The sequence below is a fragment of the Podarcis cretensis genome (assembly GCF_951804945.1).
Source record: "Podarcis cretensis genome assembly, chromosome: 1".
Taxonomy (NCBI): domain Eukaryota; kingdom Metazoa; phylum Chordata; class Lepidosauria; order Squamata; family Lacertidae; genus Podarcis; species Podarcis cretensis.
The window spans coordinates 19,045,132-19,064,062 of NC_137170.1; positions in this window are offsets into that span (position 1 = coordinate 19,045,132).

An 18,931-nucleotide genomic window follows, 5' to 3' on the forward strand; every position below is an offset into this window, starting at 1 on the left:
TGGATCCAGAACTGGCCTCCTCGTTCACTTACGGACTCATTGTTAAAACTGTGTTTATAGAAGACAATCTTACTCGGCTACGAGTGATCACCAAAGAATAATAATAATAAGATAATATATTGTAAAATATGCCTAAGAAGATACACACAAAACCCAGAGGTTTTTAAAACAAAACAAACATGCATCATAAAATTACGTGTCTGGGTAAGCAAAATTTTTTTAAGCCGGCATCAGAAACAGTACAACGAAGGCTCCTGCTTGATATCAATACATGTTGTTGTTGTTGTTGTTGTTTAGTTGTGTCTGACTCTTTGTGACCCCATGGACTAGAGCACGCCAGGCACTCCTGTCTTCCACTGCCTCCCACAGTTTGGTCAAACTCATGTTGGTAGCTTTGAGAACACTGTCCAACCATCTCGTCCTTTGTCGTCCCCTTCTCCTTGTGCCCAACTTCAGGGTCTTTTCCAGGGAGTCTTCTCTTCTCATGAGGTGGCCAAAGTATTGGAGCCTCAGCTTCAATACATAGAGAATTCCAACAAGCAGGTGATGCCATACTAAAAGAGCAATTCCTCGCATGTGTGCAACACACATTACGTGGCACTTCGGAGATTCCTGATTCCTGAGGCTGAAGCGGATGAGTGGCCAAACCCATGAGGTAAGAGCTTCCTTCAACTAAACTGCCCCCCCCATCTGTTGAGGACTTTATACACTAGCAGAAACACCTTGAATTTCAACAGCAGCATACCCTTCAACATTTCTCCGATGAAAATAGGGACGTCCCATTCCATAATGATAATTTTACTATTTATATCCCACATATCTTATTGGGTTACCCCAGCCACTCTGGGCGACTTCCCAACATATATAAAAACAAAATAAAACAGCCAACTTTTTTAAAAAAAACCACATTTCCCTATACAGGATTGCCTTCAGACAGGACAGGAGTCAAATACCTCCATAGCCTCCAACATTTCTCCAATGAAAACAGGAACATCCTAAGGAAAAGTGGGACATTTCAAGATCAAATAAAAAACTGGGACAGCTTCTCTAAGTTAGGGAAGTCCCTGGAAAATAGGGGCATTTGGAGGGTTTGCAACAGATGGAGACACAGAAACTGTGGTGTTGAAATTCCTCCCAGCAGGCCCAAAGTGGCAGAAAGAGCTTCACCTGGGATTTTATTGGGAAGGTGAAAGTTTATCAGGCTGTGGCTAAATTCGTAGGAGGGTCAGCTCAAAAAAGAAGGAAAAAACGGGGCAACTCTAAAAGTTGAGGGATTCCCAAAAGTCAGCCACTGGGGAACAGAGTGCTGAACCAGGTGAGTCTTTTGTTTGATCCAGCAGGGCTCTTTTCATATTCTTAAATGTGACGATGATATTATAATATTATAAAACAATCTTAGTCATGGGGATTTGTGAACCCTTTCAGTTAATTTAATTTGAGATGAAGCTTAAAGGAAGAACACTCTGATCCAATTTATCAGGCAGGGGACACAGGGCTGATAGATTGTGTAGGCGTGTGTGTGTGTGTGTGTGTGTGTGTGTGTGTGTGTGTGTTGTGATCTGTCATTAAACCACCAGAAGGATTACTGGGTCGAAATTTGGGATATAAATCTTCCAAGTAAATAAATAGGTGCACACAGTACTACAGTGGTACCTTGGGTTACAGACACTTAAGGTTACAGACTCCGGTTAGGACCTCGGGTTTGCTTCAGGATGAGAACAGAAATCGTACTCCGGCGGCGTGGCAGCAGTAGGAGGCCCCATTAGCTAAAGTGGTGCTTCAGGTTAAGAACGAACCACCAGAACGAATTAAGTTCTTAACCCGAGGTACCACTGTATTTTTCTAGAAAATGAGGTGCCGGAACTCACCACGAACACTTCTTTGTTCACCTGAGATGTGCTGGAACTGAGTTCCAGCTGGGGGGAAAGGCCCTGAGTGTACATAAATTTGCACATCTGCTGTTTTCTTGATGTTCACTTCTTTGTAGGGGTGCTGACTCTTTTTCCTTTCGGAGCTCCTATGGATCAGGCAGAAATTCGTTAGGAAAACTGGAAACAGGAAAACAGGAAAACTGTTCCACGACATATACAGTGGTACCTCAGGTTATGTACTTAACTGTACAGTGGTACCTCGGGTTACATACGCTTCAGGTTACATACACTTCAGGTTACAGACTCCGCTAACCCAGAAATATTACCTCGGGTTAAGAACTTTGCTTCAGGATGAGAAAAGAAATTGTGCAGCGGTGGCACAGCGGCAGCGGGAGGCCCCATTAGCTAAAGTGGTGCTTCAGGTTGAGAACAGTTTCAGGTTAAGAACAGACCTCTGGAATGAATTAAGTTCTTAACCCGAGGTACCACTGTAAAACGTAGTGATGGGAATGCAACCAATGGCCCAATTAGTCCAGCATCCTGTTCTCTCAGTGGCCCAATAGATGCCTTTGGGAAACCAGCAAGCCAGATCTGAGCACAAGAGCCCTCTCCCTTCCTATGGCTCCCAGCAACTAGTATTTGGAAGCCATCACCATGGCTAGCTAGCAGCCATTGATAGCCATTTCCTCCATTAATTTGTTCAATTCCCTTTCAAAGTTGATGGCCATCGCTGGCTCCTGTGGAGGCAACTGCCCCAATTGCTGGTGTTGAAGCAAAATTCAACCACCAGCCTGGTTAGCGAGATGAGATGATGTCATCCGGTAGATAGTCAGAGATCTAGGGTCAGGCCTGTTTGCTAATAATATGTTACTATGGCAATTTTGTTTTGGAGAGTTGCAACAGAAGGATCCGAGAAATAGTTGCTTTCCAAGTACAGGCAGTTTCATAGGTCACTAGAATTCAGTGTTTCAGAGGTCACTAGAATTCAGTGTTCCAGATGGACTGATTCATCCCGCTTAGAACTTGCTGAATTTCCACCCGTGTTTGATTGAAAACTTCTTGCTAGGTTATGTGAGTAGGCCAGCACTAGCCAGAATCTGGTCGCATTGAATGCCCAGGATTAATATTGTTCTTTAAGCAGTGAGAAGGTCCAAGGCATAACAGTTGTCCAGGTTTGCTTCCCTTTGGAAAGAGGTCATAAAAATATGAGAGGAACCCTACTGGATAAATGTTGTGCTGCAGACCCTCTCACTGATCCAACAATAGCAAAAAGGGCATGCAGGTGAGGGGAGCTGAATTCTCTCCATCCCCCTTACTGCCCTCCAATCCCTTTCCCCAATCACTTTTGTGTCAGCAAGTCTCCCTTGGCTGGGAGAAAAGTACCTGAGCCGATGTGGTGCAGTGGTTAGAGCCTTGTCCTAGCGAGTGCCTCACGCAAAGCCTCACTCAGGGATAAAGCTAACTGGGGTCCCCAGCCTTGGACCATGGCCTAACCTACCTCACAGGGTTGTTGGGAAGATAAGACAGGAAGGGAGAAAATCATGTAAGCTGCTTTGAGCTTGAGTGAAAGGTGGAACATGCATATTGTTCAGCTGTACGATACCCCAGTCCCTTCTAATTCCTGGATCCAGCAAGGGTTAAAATCTAATGGAGGATCCCTCTGTTGAATTAGTCAGGCAAGAGCCATCATGCCCCCTAAGTATGGATCATTGTGCCAGAGGTCAAATGTGTGGGCCCCTTCCCTCACCTGGCTGGTAATGAAAAGGACAACAGCCAGAAGTTCTAGCTGGGCTAGAAGCAGGCTGCCGGCAGAAGCCTGAGAGTGAGAGACATCCTTGATTTCTGCTTGAATCCAAGGCTACGGGAGAAGCAAGACCTTCCAGGGGATTGATGCTGTGAACTCCTCCATCATAGGCTCAGGTCTAAGTAATCCATATATCATAAAGACAATGTCCCACATTCCAAGGAAACAAAACCCCAGGTAAGTGCCTGGAACCTTGCAGCGCTCGTGGACTGGGGTGTGCTGTGCAACAGTATAATCAGTAAATCAGCTCCCTTGACTTCCATGCAACTTTACAAAACCCAACGCCCACCTCCTTATGTCTACATGATGGCTTTGGGTTTGTTTTGTTTTTTGCATGTTAAAAAGCACAGGCCTCCCGCAGTCAAGTCTATCCGGGCTTTGATTCTGCATCCGGACTTCCCTTTCGCCTGGCCTTTGGCTTCTTATGCTCCTTTGCACCTGCGATTCCTTTTTGTCCAGGTACGGCAACCCTGCTTTCCATCTGCTCTGCTCAATTCAGGCTCTTATCAGCAGCTTCGCCGTGTGATCTTGGCATCAGGTGTGGCCCAGGGTCACTCTCTGAAATTATCCCTGCCTAGTACCTACCTGTCCAGATCCTGGGTCTGATTTCACAATTGTCCTTGGCCGCCACATGCCCCCCCTTCCCCCCCCCTTCCAGGGCAGGTGTTTTGCTTAACCCTTTCTGCACTGGATGTGATGCATCTTTCACATGAAGGCAGGTTAGCAAAACCCTCGAGTCTGGTTTTCGCTGGTTTTCCTTTCACACACTTTCCTGCCATTTTTAAAAATAAAAATGTATCTATTGAACATTTCCCAAGACAATAATGTCCACTCTACATTATAAAGAGCTTATGACCTACCTACCCTCAGCAGCCAGAAGCGTCATAGCCAGACACAGGATGGACCTGTCAAGAGTAAAGATGGACCACTGGTACCAAATCGTATGGGAAACAGCCTTACTAGAAAAAGCTAACCAATAAGGAAATATAATAAATGAATAGAAAGAGAACCTACCTAAGTGAAGCTGACATAAAACCCCCACAAATGCACTAAGTATTACCACCCTCCCCTCTTCTTCTTCTTCCAGTGTGGTGTAGTGGTTAAGAGTGGTAGTCTCATAATCCTGGGGAACCGGGTTCGCGTCTCTGCTCCTCCACATGCAGCTGCTGGGTGACCTTGGGCCAGTCACACTTCTTTGAAGTCTCTCAGCCCCACTCACCTCACAGAGTGTTTGTTGTGGGGGAGGAAGGGAAAGGAGAATGTTAGCCGCTTTGAGACTCCTTAAAGGGAGTGAAAGGCGGGATATCAAATCCAAACTCTTCTTCTTCTTCTTCCCCAATTTTATTCTGCATACAACACTAACGTCTCACTTCTAATGTGAAAATGATTCTACTGAAAAAAGATTCTACTGATTCTACTGAAAAAAGAGACAAGGCATGTACTTTTGTAAACCAAGAAAATCTTTAATTATTTTTTTAAATGCATCTATATGTTTACTTAGGGACGCGGGTGGCGCTGTGGGTAAAACCTCAGTGCCTAGGACTTGCCGATCCCATGGTCGGCGGTTCGAATCCCCGTGGTGGAGTGAGCTCCCATCTTTCGGTCCCAGCTCCTGCCCACCTAGCAGTTCGAAAGCACCCCCAAGTGCAAGTAGATAAATAGGTACCACTTTATAGCGGGAAGGTAAACGGCGTTTCCATGTGCTGCGCTGGTGCTGGCTCACCAGAGCAGCTTTGTCACGCTGGCCACGTGACCTGGAAGTGTCTCCGGACAGCGCTGGCCCCCGGCCTCTTAAGTGAGATGGGCGCACAACCCTAGAGTCGGACACGACTGGCCCGTACGGGCAGGGGTACCTTTACCTTTTTATATGTTTACTTATGGTATCTATAAGTTGCCCAATAACTCAAGTTTTATGGGGCAGCTTACAGTAAAAGTTAAAAACAGTTGCATGCATCCATAAAGCAATGAAATCCAAACCAGAGTAAAGCCAGGAGCGGAGGTTAATTACCCTAAAACAAAGCTCACGGCAGCACCTAAGATTCTCAGGTCTCAAAACACAGAAATATCCAAAAGGCATAAATACTAAAAATTATTAAAGTGGCAGGAATGGGACAGCATGAGAAAATTCAAAAAGCTTTTTCACCCTTGTTGCTGAAAAGACTACACTGCAGATAGATACTAGGCAAGGTTTGATGAGTAGCACCTCTCATTTGCGGGGGCACAATTATTATTATTATTATTATTATTATTATTATTATTATTATTATTACAATTGCAGTTAATTTACTAATTGCCTTCTAAACCACTGTCTAAAGGTGATTTACATTTTGAGAAGGGCCTCAAAATCTCTCAGAGTGGTAGCAGGTGTAAACGTTGCTGGATGGTTAAGGTACATAAGCAAAAGGGACACAGTGAAGGTGAGTCCAATTTAAATATTTTTAAATTTAAAAAATACCAGATTTCACTCTGGGGTATTAGCCCCACGGAATTCTAAGAATTAAAAAAGGTAAAGGGTAACGGGACCCCTGACCATGAGCTCCAGTCGTGACCGACTCTGGGGTTGCGGCGCTCATCTCGCTTTACTGGCTGAGGGAGCCGGCGTACAGCTTCCGGGTCATGTGGCCAGGATGACTAAGCCGCTTCTGGTGAACCAGAGCAGTGCACGGAAATGCCGTTTACCTTCCCGCCGGAGCGGTAACTATTTATCTACTTGCACTTTTGCGTACTTTCGAACTGCTAGGTTGGCAGGAGCAGGGACCGAGCAACGGGAGCTCACCCCGTCGCGGGGATTCGGACCGCCGACCTTCTGATCGGCGAGTCCTAGGCTCTGTGGTTTAACCCACAGCACCACCTGCCTCCCATTTCAGTAAGGATTACTTACTAGTAAACATGCATAGGGAATAGTTTGCATGAAACCCAGAACAGTAGTTAGGACACGACCAGCAATGGGGCATATGAACTACAAAAGAAATTGTGTTGTTTTCAAGTACAAATCAGGTGGCGCCAGAAGGTTTATGCGGTGAGCAGCTTTGCAAGTCATGGTGATGGTGCATAGAGTTGCATTTCTTGTTTCTTCTCCATTTGATCCAAAATAGACCTTCAATCTTCACCCTAGATATAAAGACATCCACTAGAAGTGAGAAGTACAGAAAGGAAACACAAGCCTTCCTGCATCTCTGATCCTGTAGCAAAAGGACACTCTTACAGCCTGGTGCTTTTCTAACTGTTATGTACAAAGCTTGGATCCTAGAACAATAGGCAGGTAGGATCCTAGAATGCAACAACTGATTGGCTGATTCTGCTTCCCTCCTGGAGCCTGATTGGTCTTCTCCTGCAGGTCAATCAGTTGTTGCATTCTAAGATCCTACCTGCCTATTGTTCTAGGATCCAAGCTTAGTACATAATACTTACTGTTATGTACTGAGCTGAATCCTAGATCAATAGGATTCAGAATGCAGCAGTCTGATTGGTCCACAGAAGCCACCCAATCCAGCTCCAGGTGAAAGTGAACCAGCAACCTGATTGGCCTGCAGGAGCAGCCCGGAATTAGCGAATCACACGGGGCCCGTGGTGCAAATAATGTATATATAGCTAGATGTTTTGGGGAAAGTTTCATTAATTGCTACTATGAGCTGAATAAAGAACATGAAATTCACACTCGACTCCGAGTATATTTCACTTACCTTAGTGCAGGTGAGCCTGGGGCTTTCCAGGTGTTATTGGCCTCCTGTCAGCCCCAGCCAGTGACCCTCCAATGTCGTTGGACTACAATTCCCACCAGCCCCAGCCAGCATGGCCAATGGTCAGGAATGATGGGAGCTGGAACAGAGCCAGGTCTCTGCTATGGGGGCTGTAGCAATACTACCTTTCCCCACAATGCAGATAACACGAAAGGCACATAGCTTTGCTCAGTGACCCCGGGGTTTTCCTCTTCCTCAGTTTTCCAAGGCTCTGCTCATGTGGTTCCAGATTTCCTATGCTGGTGCTTCTCCCCGTGCCCCCCCCCAAAAAAAAAATAGGTGGCGGAACTCACCATGAAGTTGTTAAAGTATGTCACCAGGTGACTCAGAGCAGCCCTGAACAGGCGCCAGTTTGACAACAGCTACGTTCACCACCTGTGGAGGTGCTGAAAACTATGCCAAGCTGCCTCCCTAGCTGGTTTGGGGGTCACCCCAGGTTCCGGCACAGGTCAAATAAATATGCCCCCACCTCCCTCGTTCTCTTAGATTCAGGCAAATGGCCAGGGCAGCTCAGAAAGGCTACTGTCTCCACCCCCCATCGTTCTACCCGGACACTGAGGTCCAGCACCGAGAGCGTTCTGGCAGTTCCCTCACTGCGAGAAGCTAAGCTACAGGGAACCAGGCGGAGGGCCTTCTCGGTAGTGGTGCCCGCCCTGTGGAATGCCTTCCCACCAGATGTCAAAGAGAACAACAACTACCAGACTTTTAGAAAACATCTGAAGGCAGCCCTGTTTAGGGAAGCTTTTAATGTTTGATGTGTTACAGTATTTTAATATTTTTTGGGAAGCCGCCCAGAGTGGCTGGGGACAGCGGCGTAGCGTGGGTTGTCAGCACCCGGGGCAAGGCAAGTAATTTGCACCCCCTAACCCGGGGCAAGGCAAGTAATTTGTGCCCCCTAACCTGGGGCAAGGCAAGCAATTTGCACCCCCTAACCCAGGGCAAGGCAAGTAATTTGCGCCCCTAACCCCTAACCCCTAACCTGCCGCCGCTGCCAGCTTCTTCTTGCTGCTGCCTGGGCTGGGGTATTTACGGTAAGGTAGCCACGGCGGCGGTGGTGGGTCCGTGTCAGGTGATCTGAGGCGAGTTGCCGCTGGCGCTGCTGCCCAAACGACGCCGCTTGCCCGGAGGAGGAGGAGGGCAGAGAGGTGAGGAAAATGCAACATGGCCCAGCAGCTGCAGCGGCGGCGGCAGCAGGGCTGTGAGGAGGCCCTCCGCGGCCCTGATGCGCGGGGACCGCGGAGAGCGCTGAGAGCCGCTGCCTGCCGGACGCCTTCAGCCCGGACGCGTGCACAGCTTGTCGGTTCCGCGAGACATGGGGCTCTGCTACAGCCTGCGCCCGAGGCTCTTCGGCGACTCCGGAGGCGGTGAGCACGCCCACCCAGATGTTGCGGCCGGTGCGGCCGGCCCCCCCTGCACCCCCCACGCTATGCCACTGGCTGGGGAAGCCCAGCCAGATGGGCAGGGTATAAATAATAAATTATTATTATTATTATTACTGTATTATTATTACCCATGTGCACTGGCAGACGAAGGTGGGGGCGGGGGGGTGGTCTGCCCCAGCTGCCATCCCAGGGGGTTGACGTCACGACTGCCCCCCGGGACGCTCGCCGCTTGCAGGGCATACCCCGACACACACCACACCCTCCATGGGTTGCGCGTCACGCCCCTGGGACACATGCCAGCCACGCCCCCAGATTTATGCCGCTCCCGGTGCTGGAGCAGGTAGCTCCACCACTGCCCATGTGTGCTGGCAAGCTTAAAGCCTGCCACCAGTACACAGGAGATGAATGGAAGAAAAGCAAATACAAACTGCCCACTCTACCCCGTAGCTTGACCAATTGCAGCCAGGAGAGGCTAGGAGCTAGATCTTCAAATAGTGCAGGCGCGCACATGCTAGCCAGCTTCTGTTTTGACTTGAAATGTTTGTTTTGGGCTTCTCAGAAGTACGTGAAGGCAAGAAACAGCTAGGGTGAGTGTTGGCCTGCAATGGCCTCCCACCTGAGAGGCTGAAGAAAAGCACTGCTAGAGGACCAGGCTACGCTGGCAACCCTTTGTGCATTTACATTGGACACGTGCATCTTTATCTTCCTGCTCTTCTCCTCTGCAGAAAGAGTTAAGTGGAACTTGGTACTTCAGGGTTATCTGGAACTCTTGTTTACAAGCAATAAACATTCTACCATTCCTGGCTGATATATATGGTCAATACAGACCTGGAGAGCTGTGTATAAAATAGCCTTTTAAGTCTTCTCCAATCCATAGTGTTTCATTGACAAGGAGAAAACATCAAAGGCTGAACTGATGCCAGACCCCAACATTTCCATCTAATATGCTGTTGCCAAACTCACCAGAAATTCAAATTTTCATGGGGGGGGGGGGCATTAGCTCTTTATGCTTTAAATAGGCTGACAGGTGGAATAGTGATGGTAGCTGGGCTTGTGCGGCACAATGAATGGAAAATGTAATAAAATATAAATAAAGCCAGACGTTAAAGTGTGGGGGCAAGGTGAGGGCATGTTGCAAATTTGTTATTTAAAAGCAGGAATGCCTGACCTGTTGCCTTTCAGATGTTGTTGGATTGCAGTTGCCTTCAGGTACATTGGCTAGCATGCCCAATGGTCAGGGATGATGGCGGTTGAGTCCAGCAACATCCGGGAAGGTACTCCTGGCTGTTATAGATAGCCATCTCCAGCCATGCTCAAAGGTGGCCTTTGAAAGGAACTGGCTGAGGACAGCTGAGTTGGTAAAGCATGCGATTCTTAATCTCAGGGTTTGAGCCCCACATTGGGCAAAAGTATTCCTGCACTGCAGGCGGTTGGACTAGATGACCCTCATGGTCCGTCCCAGCTCTGCAATTCTGCGGTTCTATTACCTAAGCACTCCTTATGTGTTATATCACACAACTGGCAAAAAGGCAAGCTGCTGCATAGATTCACTTCTAATCCACAGAACTGGTTCATCTGTACATATTTCAGTGCTTGATACCGTAGCAGCATCAGACAATGATGGGGCAAGTGTGAATGGGTCGTCAGACTGAAACAGCTTTCAGTGGGGCTCGTAGTGGTTAAGAGCCAGTGTGGTGTAGTGGTTAAGAGCAGTGGACTCGTAATCTGGTTAACTGGGTTCGCGTCTCCGCTCCTCCACATGCAGCTGCTGGGTGACCTTGGGCTAGTCACACTTCTCTGAAGTCTCTCAGCCCCACTCACCTCACAGAGTGTTTGTTGTGGGGAGAGGAAGGGAAAGGAGATTGTTAGCCGCTTGAGACTCCTTAGAGTAGTGATAAAGTGGGATATCAAATCCAAACTCTTCTTCTTCTTCACACTTTCTTTTTTGAAAAAATAATTTTTATTAACGGACCAATCACATCAAATCAAACCAAATTACATAAATAACAAATTACATAGCCGAATTTTAAATTTTTGTTGGGGGTACCCATATTTCAAGTTCCGAAGGGGATCCAATCATCTTCTTGCTGCTGCTTTAATGTCCACAAATCTGTCCATATGATGTTCACAATGCTGTCCAGTCCTTTCTTATTGTTTTCCACATCTCCTCTTGTTATTCTCATATATTTTTCCTTTCTCTTTGTGACCTCTGATGCTCTCCAAAGCGGGTTAAGACAAATTGTAATCCTGTGTGGATATTTTTATTCATCCAAGAACCATATTCAGACGGTTTCCGTATATCATCACTTCCATAAATAAAAACAGTCTTACCGTCGTTAATCTTCACAGGTCTGTCGCCTTTCTCCAACCTCTGAGGAGGTTCGCCAGGAATGCAGTCCGAAAACAAATACATTCCTCCTCCCGGTTGTAAATCCTTCGACAAAGCCTCCTGCCAACATGGCGACTGTTTTTATTGCTGCGTCATTCCAAAAGCTCTTGCTCTTTACTCGATCTCCGTAAAACATACTGTCAGAGCTGCCCCTAGGTCCCAGCTCACAGAGGACCAACGCCAGGCTGTCGTTATGTACAAAAGTCTTTATTGAAGTTCAGTTTCCATTTCAAAGCCGCAGCGCGCAGTTCTACGTCTTAAACCCTAGACCGGCGAAGTCCCGTCTGAGTCTCCTCCCCTCTGACACCAGTTTAAGATCCTAGCCCTGCTCCACCTTTTCCACTGCTCTCTCCTCCTCTGGGTCCTCCTGCCCGCTGGGGCATTCCCCTTTCTGGACTCTTCTGACGCTGAGTCGCTTAACTCCTCCCCCTGTCTCTGGCGGGCTTCAGGACCCGGTTCCCAATCCTCATTCTCTGCTGTCCCACGCTCCTGTACATTTGAACTTGCCTCTCGCGCCAACCCAGTGACCTTCCTCCTGACCGTTACACTACTTCTGTCACTGCTTCCCTCTTCCAGGATACTGGCTGGATCTGACCTCCCCTCCGTTGTCTGACTCTCTGATGGAGGCGTGGTCAGCCCTGCCTTATCTTCTCTCCCTGGTGGGGAATCCACTGGCCCCGATACCTGGGACTCTTCCCCCCCACTATGCTCTGGTGGGGAAGCTGGTCCTGATTTCCAACTGCTGCTCTGGGAGTCCCTGCTGCCCCCTTGCTCCTGGGGCGTTCCCCTTGGGAACCCCCTTCCCCTGGCCACTGGCGCCCCCTTCTGTGAATCTTCCGATTCGCTGGAGAGGCTCATGGAATCCCTCGGGCCACTGTCATCTTCTCCTACGCTGCCCTCAGATTCTTCCCCTTCACTCTCCATCTCCCCTCTTCCCTGTGCTTCTGCTCCTGAGCCCCTGACACATACTTTTGGTTAAAGTTCATTTCCACACAGTCCTTAAACATCCTGCTTAGGTCAGTTAACCGACGGTTCCAGCATGAGGAGGGGTTCTTGGTTAATCACATAGAAGAAAAGAAAAAAAGTCCCCCCCATCCAGTCCCACTGCTGACATACCCAGCCTTTGATGTATCTTCCCCATGAAATATTCCTGTTGCTCCAACACGTCGCTCTGTTTTCACAGAGGTCCCTTCAATTAGCAGTCTTCACTCCCCTTCTTCACTTGAAATATGTGCATTTGCTTCTTTCTAATTGTAATATTTCAAATTGCTGCAGCTAGTGTGCAATCAGAGACAGCGTCCAGGAGAGCCGGAGTCCACATGAGGGCATTCTGCCTAGTGCCCTCACCCTCTTCTTTCGAATCCGGGGGTGATTTATGGGCACAGCAGGCAAGGGCAGTGTTCCCCATTCCCTTGGGGCAACAAGGGAGGCTACCTACTCCCATAATAGCCTCTTAATTACCTCGTGTGGGCTGGAGAGATGGTATTGTCGGCCATCTTCCAATGTGCCCCTAGTGGCCCCCTCTTCTTCACACTTTCATCTGCAAGGCATGAAGGGCCTGTTCATACAATGTGCATGTATATTATTGATTTATCCAAAGCTAAAAAAAGGTAAAGGACCCTTGGACGGATAAGTCCTATCAAAGGCGACTATGGGGTTGCGGCGCTCATCTCGCTTTCAGGCCGAGGGAGCCGGCGTTTGTCCACAGACAGCTTTCCAGGTCATGTGGCCAGCATGACTAAACCGCTTCTGGCGCAACAGGACACCATGATGGAAGACAGAGCGCATGGAAATGCCATTTACCTTCCCACTGCAGCAGCACCTATTTATCTACTTGCACTTCGTGCTTTCAAACTGCTAGGTTGGCAGGAGCTGGGACTGAACAACGGGAGCTCACCCTGTTGCGGGGATTCAAACCACCAACCTTTCGATCGGCAAGCCCAGGCGGCACAATGGTTTAACCCACAGCACCACCTGTGTCCCTATTGATTTATCTACCCTTTATTATGATGGTGGCTGGCACCTGAAATTGGGAACCGGCTCCCTTACAAAGCAACGTGCTCGAAGTGCTGTTTACAGCAGCAACGGTGTATTTTCATGTGCAAGGTGACACTTGATATCACAGCCATCAAGTAATATACAGTATATGCACGTGTGAATCAGATCTGTGCCAGTGAGCCCAGAACTAGGGGAAGGTAGTTGTTATGGATGAATTAAAGCTGGATGCAAACAATCGTTATTTTCAAGAGTGGCTTGAGAGAGACTTTGCTTTCAAAAGGATGCACATATATTTTATAATGTGTGTGACTTCTTGAAATGATATCAAACCTGGCAAAGTTATTTTCCAGAGCTAGAGGAGGTTTGCACAGCAACCCCACCTTCAAACTGCCCTCAGATCTCATGGGGGTGCTTCCGGTTGTGTCTTTTCATCCCATGCTTAGTGGTTATTTTGGGGTAACTGTCTTTCTGTCTCCAGGCCTGTTGCTCAGGCACTGCCTTCGTGAACTGGGTTCATCAGCCCAAAGAAAGCGAAAGAAGGATGAAAGAAGGAATGCTGAAGAGTCAAGAGCATACTTCAAGTCAGCCCTTGGCTCTGATCAAATGGCTAGCATTTATGAGCAAGATAATCCGGTTTCTCATTGATCTTGGCAGTGCTGGCAGGGGGCTGTATTTACATTTGGACGGATGGCCCCTGGACATATTTTTCTCCACAGTATTAAACACAAAGAGGCTTGCTATTAGCACCAGGAAAGCTGGTGCTTTTAAATTCATCTCTTCATTACAAATGCATTTCTTTGAAAGCCTAACCTTCTTTGTTCCAATACCTTATTTTTATCTCAGTAAAGTTGCACTGAAGTTTGCAGAACCACAGGGCTCCATTCAGCTAACAGGTCCCACTAGAAGGAGCTTGCTTGTGCAATGGAGCTGTCTTTCCTCTTCTCCCCACATGCCCCTGGTGCCCCCAAATTGGCTCTGGGGCAGTCAAGACAACCCCCAGAAAAGCGCGTGGGTGGGGGAAGAGGAGAAATGCTTGCACCAGGCAAGCAGAAACACATGCGCTGATTGAGTGATCTCCTTAGCCCTATGTTGAATTGATTCTGCCCTTTTTGTCTGTAAGTTTATAACCTTCACATCTGTATTTTGGTTTGGTTTTTTTTTTTTTTTTTTTGCAGATTTCCAATCTTTGCCATTGTATCCTGCTGCTCTTATCTGTAAAGGCCGAATTATAAAATACCTGTAGCTCGAAAGACATCAGGTAAGTCACCATGATGACCGGCATCTGTTTTTAGACAGCAACTCCTAACTCTTGTGCAACTAGTCAGAACATTTCAATGAGCTGCGCTCTGGCTTGATGAAACTTGAGAACAAATCTTTATCCAGGTGAAATTAAACTCCATAAATGGCTGCATATGGCCAGGAGTGGGCAGAAGGTACATCATAGGCTATATCAACTACTATTTGACGTGTTGTTTCTCAAACAAGCTTGATACCAATAGTAATTTATAGGCTCAGATTATATTTGATGCTAACATTCCCCTGTCCTACTCCTAACTATCCGTTTCATGAAGCTACACTATAGATCCTTCAAGACCACTGCTAGTTGCTCCTCCTCACAGTGGCTCTCTTAAGATACCAGGCAGAATTGGGTGCTCCCACCCTGCCCACTCCCCCCAGCCCTGCTCCCTGAGATCATTTATTTGGAGCTGCTAGGGTTTGAACTTGGGTGAATCTAATCTAGAAGACACAATACAAAGGGAAAAATAGATTGGGAGGGATGAGGAGGGATTCAAGATGCATAAACACACAGTCATTCAACTTTTAGAGAATGCGGGGAGGGAATTACTGGGGAATAAGTAGGATATACATGATTATTATTGGGGGGGGGGTGCAGAGCAGGGATCCACACTAACAAAATTTTAACAAGTGGTGGCAGCTGAAAAGCAATGGTGATCTACCAGGAAAAGGTAAACAGAAACTGTTTGAGCATTCTATGATCACATAAGAATCTAAACACAGTAGTTTAATGCAACTTCCTACACAGAATAGTTTTCCGTGTAGGAAATGGATGAGAAGCAGCTGTTTATTAGGTAAAGGTAAAGGTACCCCTGCCCGTACGGGCCAGTCTTGACAGACTCTGGGGTTGTGCGCCCATCTCACTTAAGAGGCCAGGGGCCAGCGCTGTCCGGAGACACTTCCGGGTCACGTGGCCAGCATGACATCGCTGCTCTGGCGAGCCAGAGCCGCACACGGAAACGCCGTTTACCTTCCCGCTGGTAAGCGGTCCCTATTTATCTACTTGCACCCGGAGGTGCTTTCGAACTGCTAGGTTGGCAGGCGCTGGGACCGAGCAGCGGGAGCGCACCCCGCCGCAGGGATTCGAACCGCCGACCTTTCGATCGGCAAGCCCTAGGCACTGAGGCTTTAACCCACAGCGCCACCTGCGTCCCATAGCTGTTTATTAGTCCCATGCAAAAATAATAATCTTGAACAACTAGGATAAATTTGCCCCTGTACTTCTATAGAATCCCCACCCACCCCATTATTTATTTCTGTTTTAAAATTAGTATGAAACAGAACTGAGAAGAGATGGAGAGAGAAAGAAAGATTTGCTCTAGCAATCTGTGGTTTTGATCTAGGGACACAGGTGTCTCTTCCTTGTGCCCTTTTGTGAAACACCAACCCCCTCGGGACAAGTGATAGAACATAGAGATGGCTACGATTCAATAAAGTCGCAATAAAACATCCAGGGCCTTTGATACTCTTTCACTTTCTTTAACTCAATTTATTTTTCATTTCACGGACAGAGATTTAGTCCTGGTATTAGTTTGTGATTTTGCTGAAAGAATTACTCAGCCCATACGAAAGGGAAATATTATCGTTACTCTCTCTCTCTTTTATTTTATTTTATTCTTTGCCCCGCATTATGCCATCGGAGGCTCAAACAGAGCCGACGGAAAACAAAAGAGGAGAGCCGAAATCACTTCACCACTGCTGCGTTTTTCATTACAGAAGTTATTACATATAGAAATTACTCCAAATTATCTGAAATGAATGGAAATTATGAGGTTTAAATTCCCCAAGTTGTTGCAAGCGCAGCACTGGAAATTTATTTTGTCATCTTGCCGAACATAATTGCTGCAACAAAATTCTCTCCCATTTTACAACTGCAGCATAACTTATTTATACCAGTGTTGTTGTAATTCGACATCAATAAGTTGCATGGGAAGACATGCACAGGTGGTAATTGAAAACAATAATTTGTAGCGGGGTCCAGGTGGAATGGTTGGCTGGCTCAGAAAAGGCTTTTGCATCAGTGTGGCCTCCCCCCCCCTTTTCCCCCCACCGCAGCATAAGCATCCCCCTGGTCCAGCAGGCTCTGAGGTTGCCTAATCATCCTAAATTACATTTCAAAGTGTCAGCTGAGGTGAGCCGAACAGCTGATCTATAATTATGGCCTTGACCCACAGATCACAAGCAGGAAGCACAGGCAAGGCATCTGGGGAATCCCTCTTGCTCTCTCTCTCTTTTAAACAGGCCAAGGGAAAGGGGAGGAAAGCCCTCAGCCTCACCGAAAAAACGGTGTTTCAAGGTGGCTAGCCACAGCTTTAAGGCGGCAAACTTCGTCGCCAAGGTTTCTGGTATGGAAAGTTATTGACATTTTGCGGCAGAAGAAGGTCAACTGGCATGTTTGTAATGGATCTTTTGCGTCCCCTCCAACATTTCTCCGATGAAAACAGGGACATCCTACCTATTATTATTATTATTATTATTATTATTATTATTATTATTATTTTCCTTTCTTGGGCTCCATGATCACTGCAGATGGTGACAGCAGTCACAAAATTAAAAGACGCCTGCTTCTTGGGAGAAAAGCAATGAAAAACCTAGACAACATCTTAAAAAGCTGAGACATCACCTTGCCAACAAAGATCCGTATAGTTAAAGCTATGGTTTTCCCAGTAGTGATGTATGGAAGTGAGAGCTGGACCATAAAGAAGGCTGATCACCGAAGAATTTATGCTTTTGAATTATGGTGCTGGAGGAGACTCTTGAGAGTCCCATGGACTGCAAGAAGATCAAACCTATCCGTTCTGAAGGAAATCAGCCCTGAGTGCTCACTGGAAGGACAGATCGTGAAGCTGAGGCTCCAATACTTTGGCCACCTCATGAGAAGGGAAGACTCCCTGGAAAAGACCCTGATGTTGGGAAGGATTGAGGGCACAATGAGAAGGGGACGACAGAGGACAAGATGGTTGGACAGTGTTCTTGAAGCTACCAGCATGAGTTTGACCAAACTGCGGGAGGCAGTGGAAGACAGAAGTGCCTGGCGTGCTCTGGTCCATGGGGTCACAAAGAGTCGGACACGACTAAACAACTAAAACATGCCCATCTGACTGGGTTGCCTCAGTCACTCTGGGCAGCTTCCAACATTTATAAAAACATAGCAAAACATTGAACATTAAAAAATTTCCGTATACAGTCAAACCTCGGTTCCCAAACGCCTCCGTTATTGTACGTTTCGGCTCCCAAATGCCAAAAACCTGAAAATAAATGCTCTGGTTTTTTAAGGTTTTTCAGAACCCAAACATCCGATGCAGCTTCTGCTTGAGTGCAAGAAGTTCTTGCAATCAACTGGAAGCTGGACCTCAGTTGACAAGTTTCGGAAGCCGAACGGTCTTCCGGAACGGATAACGTTCGACCACCGAGGTTTGACTGTACAGGGCTGCCTTCAGATGGTTCAGGGGCCAGATTACTCTATAACCACCAATGTTTCTCTAATGAAAACAGGGACATCTTAAGGGAAAGTGGGTCACTTCCAGGATCAAATCAGAAACCAGAACATGTTTCTATTTTTTCAGGGACAGTTGTGGATTTACAGAAGCCGTCCCAGTTTCTGATTTGATCATATAATGTCCTGCTTTCCCTTAGGACATCCCTATTTCCATCAAAGAAATGTTGAAGGGTATGGTAAAGGTAAAGGGACCCCTGACCATTAGGTCTAGTCGCAGACGACTCTGAGGTTGCGGCGCTCATCTTGTTTTATTGGCCGAGGGAGCCGGCGTACAGCTTCCAGGTCATGTGGCCAGCATGACTAAGCCGCTTCTGGCGAACCAGAGCAGTGCACGGAAACATTGTTTACCTTCCCGCCGGAGCAGTACCTATTTATCTACTTGCACTTGACGTGCTTTCGAACTGCTAGGTTGGCAGGAGCAGGAGCTGGGACAGAACAACAGAAGCTCACCCCATCACGGGGATTCGAACCACCAACCTTCTGATCGGCATGCCCTAGGCTCTGTGATTTAACCCACAGCGCCACCCACATCCCTGAAGGGTATGGTAGGGTGTCCCTATTTTCATGGGAGAAACGTTGGAGGGTATGCAGTTATGTGACCTCCAAGCCCAGGAGATAAGTAACTATACAACCTTTAGAAGACATCTGCAGGCAGCCCTGTATAGGGAAGTTTTTTAAATGCAACCCAGTCAGATTGGTGGGGTTTTGTTTGTTTGTTTGTTTGTTTGTTTAATATACCACCCTATACCTGCAGGTCTCAGGGTGGTTCACAGAATATAATCAGAATATAAAACCACAAAATACATACTCAAAATAAAAACAACCCAATAACATCCTCCAAACAGAATTTCTTTCCTCTGTGGTGAGTTCTGGCACCTTTTTAGTGTTGCTGCTTGTAGCTCAACAACTTAGGGTTGTCCGTCCCAAAAAGGGGGGGGGGGTTTCCTGCACC